General features: G+C 37.5%; 1 long non-coding RNA gene across 1 annotated transcript in view; it reads left to right on the forward strand.

Annotated features, from left to right (window-relative positions):
• The first annotated feature begins 2,607 nt into the window (after window positions 1-2,607).
• Window positions 2,608-5,016, forward strand: part of LOC104622711 — a 34,984-nt gene continuing 32,575 nt past the window's right edge. Inside the window, exons 1-2 of the long non-coding RNA XR_738054.1 lie at window positions 2,608-2,683; window positions 3,281-3,387. This is a non-coding gene — a long non-coding RNA (uncharacterized LOC104622711). The remainder of the gene's footprint in view (window positions 2,684-3,280; window positions 3,388-5,016) is intronic.

Consider the following 5,016-nt stretch of genomic DNA (forward strand, 5'->3'; position numbering starts at 1 on the left):
AAGTCCTGGAGGCTGCAATAAGGTCTCCCTGGAGCCTTCTCTTCTCCAGGCTGAACAGCCCCAACTCTCTCAGCTTGTCCTCACAGCAGAGGGGTTCCATCCCTCTGATCTTCTGTGGGCTCCTCTGGACCCTCTCCAACAGTTCCATGTCTTTCCTGTGCTGAGGACTCCAGAGCTAGACGCAGGACTCCAGGTGGGGTCTCACCAGATAGATAACTATGGCTTTTGCTTTGGTCTCTTGAAAGGCAAGTTTTGCGTCTCCTTCTCCATTGCTTGTGCTGTGTTGCATGAATTTCACCCAATTAAGATGAGACCTATACAATTCCTCTCATTCTCCTAACCTCTGTTGTATTATCCAATGGATGCATGCAAGTGTCCAGGGATGGTTTTAACACGAGGCAAAGTAAACAGGAGAGACTGCAGTAAACTGCAGTCTCTTATGTATTCCTTTTTTACTTTGCATTTTTGCGATCTAGAGAGAGCTTTGTTCTGGCTATTTTTGAACTTCTGCGATTAAAGCAGCTGTTTTTAATGCTACTTCAGAGAAGCAAAAGAGCATTTTGATGGACAGTGATACTCTGAGTAGTTCTTCCATGTGTACTGTTTCTAGAAGTGTTAATTGAGTTTTGTGAGAGTAAAGCAATGAGGGCATCAGAACAGCACAACATGCTTGGGCTTTCTTTTTGTTTCCACCACCAGCATTACTGACACACCACTTATTCTCAATTATTTGTGTGTGTGACTAATGTATGTTGTGAATGAAATGTTGCTGGTGGAAAGGAGTCAGATGAACTCAAAGATCTTGAGCAAGATGCTTTGGCTATGAGAATTTTGGTGTAATTATGTGTGCTTGTACAATCTGCACATACCAATATAGACACTACAGTGAAATTGAAGTTTGGGTAATGTTTCAATCTAGAAGTCTAAAATAAAGACCTCAGCAAGAGTGAAAAAATTATCTGGACAATCTCTTAAAAACCTATCTTAATTGGGCATTTTGGATTGTTTCTTATCAATGCTGGGAATCAAAGGTGTGATATTCTTTAGTCAAACATGTAAGTACAGTTTTGCCTGTTGACTTGAGTAGACATTTGTAAAAATGTGCATGTAAGTTCCCAACTGCATGGAGTTGCACGTTCATTTTCCACACCTTAAATATGTTATTTTTGTGACTACCACCACTTCTAAAATACTCTGTGAATGAATATGGAGGGAATTTAGTTCTTTCTAGTCAGGTTACCATAGCTGTTTTTCTATTCAGTGGAATTTCACAGAAAAGCAAACTTAGTGTTCTAGGTGACTGACATGAGTTAACCAGGCAAAAATTCAATGGAACCTGAAAAGCAGGCAGCATCTTATGGCTTTAAAAATGGGCACTGAAGGTGTGTTATATTGAAATAAATTTGTGTGACAAATACAGCTGAGAGAGTGGAAAAAGAAAATAGAGAGTTTCTGAGCCAGTCTTTTTATAAAACACATATATTTAACAAATGTGTGGATTTGCTTACACAAATATACGAGTAAATATAAGTCTATATATGAATTTGTTAAGAAAAAGCAAATTGTATATAGAGAAGAAAGTGGGGTATGTTGTAACTAGGAGGAACAAAAACTTTAAAGAATTACAAGATATAATGGTTTAAGACCTTGATTAATGGTACTTAGACTAATAGAGAAGCAGACTTGAGTCAGGGTCAGAAAGAAAGATAGTTGGGCAGAGTATCATTAAAGAAGCTTTAAAGGAAGAGTATGTGCTGATCATTTTTGCTTTCTTAACAGGTAAACCAGATAAAAAGCTTAACTACAACATGCTCACATATGCAGTCAGGAAGTAAAACATTATCATATAGCTCTTTAAACCACTCAGGTCTATGCTTCATGGTTAATTTAATAAATGTTGAAGATTCTTTTAGACCAATCTGCAATGCTTTGTTGTTGTTGTATTTGTTTGGGTGTGGGTTTATTTTTTAAATAATATGATTTTTTTCTTGAAAAAAAATCAGTAATCTCAATCTACAGGTGAATGTTTCATGAGTAGAAATGCACTAAATATATGGGATGAGCTGGAATAATTTACTCAATTCTGAATTTTGCGGTATATTGCCTTTGTTTCTCTGAACCAAACAGTAAGGGGTTGCATTCCTAAGAAGCTGTCATCTGATGTACATACTTCTGCAATGGCAAAGCAATCTTAAGCTTTAGGCATACTGTTTGTGTTTATCAAGTTACCTTTTAAAATCTTTATGTCTAGGTTAATATGTGCCAGTGGTCACACAATATTTCCCTCCAGAAAGTTTTCTTTCTGTTTCTCTGATAATGAATGTTTCTTTTGTTTAATCTGAATTGGACTGGGCTCTGGCTGAAGTTCTTGGTGGAAAAGCTATTGTGATCTCAACAGTGAGATACTGAAGTGCTTATAACAATCTTGGGAATGGTCAAAGCTGGAAGAAAGAAAGAAGGAAAGAAATTCTCCATAATTGTGACACAGATTAAGATTCCAGGGCTGGGGTGTGTAGTGGGAATGATAAATGGGTGCAGAATAGTAATTTACAGTGTCACTTTTGGAGTAAAGCAGTAAAACATGTTCTGGTCTTCTCTCCATTCTTACAGGCACATGATACTGCAGAACTTCAAATTCAGAAGTAAAGCCAGCTTGAAAGTTGCCTCCTGCCTTCCTAAACAGGTAAACATATTCAAAACAAAAACAGGGGCCTTCCTACCTCATTCCTGTAAGTAGCTATAAACATCCCCTCCACCCCTCAAATTAGCATCTGTCATTTAGTTGTTTTGAAATGCTGAGCATAAGGGCCTTGCAAAGAAAACAAGAATTTAATTTGTCTTCTGGTTGATGACAATTAAGTGTAGCCAACCAAAGAAACCAACTAAAATTATTAACAAGCTAACAGCATGCCTATTGCCTGTAGCAACATAATGCTGATGGATGATGCAATGTTGCTCATTAAATGAATTTTTATCTGTGCTTCCTAAATCCTGGATGCTAAATAAGTTCCTAAAACCATCCATATCATTGCCATGTTAAACTGCTGCAGCAGTTGATCTGTCACTGAAGAAGCTCTCTTTTGGGCTTAGTCCTTTGCTTTTATATTTCTGTAATAACATGATGCAGCCCATTGTGAGGCTTAAATGAAAGATCCCCATAGTAATAGCCTTGGGAAGGACAGTTAACTGAACAATACGTTTGCTAAATAAGTGATGTTTAGCTGATTATCAGCTGCTGTAATTTGCCATTTACTTGCTGACTTCTCTGTCCTTTTTCTAGGGAGAAGGTGGGTTTACTAGTGTGGATGCCTGCCTCATTTGCTTCACCAAAATGAGATAGGGCATGGAGGAGAGAACGGAGATTTTTTGCAAGTAGAACCTACCATGGTGAGTTGGATTGTGTCCCTGCTTCTGCTACAGAATTTTTCAGTGATACTAAATGCATTGGTTAAACCAAACTTTTCACATAAATATTTCTTCTCTGGAAGTATGTTACACATAACACTTGGCAGCAGTGCTGGGTTGAGACATTCTTCCCTACTGCTTTTTGCTACCCTGCCACATTAGGTCCACAGAACTGCTTGAGGAGACCTTCAAGAAATTAAAGCAGCAAACTAAATGGAGCTGAAAACAATTACTTTCTACCATGTACACAAGAAAAATATGAGAAACTGTGGTCTGTACTCTTGATTTGATACCACGTGGTCTGTCTTGAACGTTATGCTGAAAATTAAGTACATGGGAACTAGATTTTTAATTTTGAGTTGCTAAATACCCTCTAAAATTGTAATAAGTGCAGGGACTAAATTAATAATGTTTTTTAAACTAATCTGTCTTCCTTGGCTCCATTTTTAAAATAGTATAGTAATTGCACACCTTACAGGCACATTCTTAACTAAGCTCATTAATGTTCTGAGAGATGTGTATGTACTGAACAGATGAACAGGGAAGGAAAGAAAACAATCCTGAACCTCCCTTCAAGAGGTTCAAAAGGTTACAGTAAGTCAAATTCCTGGGGCCACACTTGCATGGTCGTGTTCAGCTGAACATTTGAAAAAACTGCTGATTGTGAGCCCTGTCAATTCTGCAAAATGTTTAAAAGCAGGGATCTTCAATGAAAATATCAGATTGAGGATATAATTAAAGACTATATTACAACACTTACATGCAAGAGAACTGGATGAAAATTTTGCGTTCTTGCATTTACTAAATTTGACCTACAGGGAGTTACGACCAGGGTATTCATCTAGTACCTTTGGCTGTTTATACCATTGGGGGAACCATGGCCTCAAGGCCATGCGGTGTTCAAGTTTTGATTGTCTACTTTTTTTTGCTAGAATAAACAATGTGTTATAATATCCTCATATAGATATAGACAATTTCTGTGCATATTTGTGACTTTGGAAGCTCTAACTTTTTTTGTGATCTGTTGTTACTGTATTTGGCATGCATGAAGTGTTCTATATAATTTTTATAAAGAGCAACAGTAATTGTGAGATTTCCCCCACCGCCCCAATGCTGGAGGCTGGGTCTTGTTTTTTTTCACAGCTATGAATCCTGATAATTTTTTGATCATAAAATGGAAGTTCAATGCTTAAGGATGTCAGGATAACAAAATACCTAGTAGAGATCAATTTTGCATTACTGTGAATGTATGTTTCCTGTCATTGTGAAGGAGTCCTAAGAGAACTTCTAACAGTCCATAGTACTGCAGCATGGAAAATGTATCTGCCTTGGTGTCTTCATTTAATGGATTTAATTTGTTTCTAATTTTGAAGCTTAACCTTGAGTTTGAAATTCACCTTAAACAACTTTTTCAACAGCAAAGGGGACTAATGATGCCTATAGTTTGCTGTAGGTGCATTGCCTTTGTCCCCACTCCTCACGGCAATAATTCTCTCTCTCTTATGGCTTCCCATCTTTATTGCCTTCATTTCTTCAGGGTTTCCTAGACTCCCACTTCTATGTTATCCCAGTTTTCACACATGTCTTCTCAGTGCCTTGTAAGGGTTCAGC

This window comes from Phaethon lepturus, unplaced genomic scaffold (genome assembly GCF_000687285.1).
Source record: "Phaethon lepturus isolate BGI_N335 unplaced genomic scaffold, ASM68728v1 scaffold21676, whole genome shotgun sequence".
NCBI classification, from domain to species: domain Eukaryota; kingdom Metazoa; phylum Chordata; class Aves; order Phaethontiformes; family Phaethontidae; genus Phaethon; species Phaethon lepturus.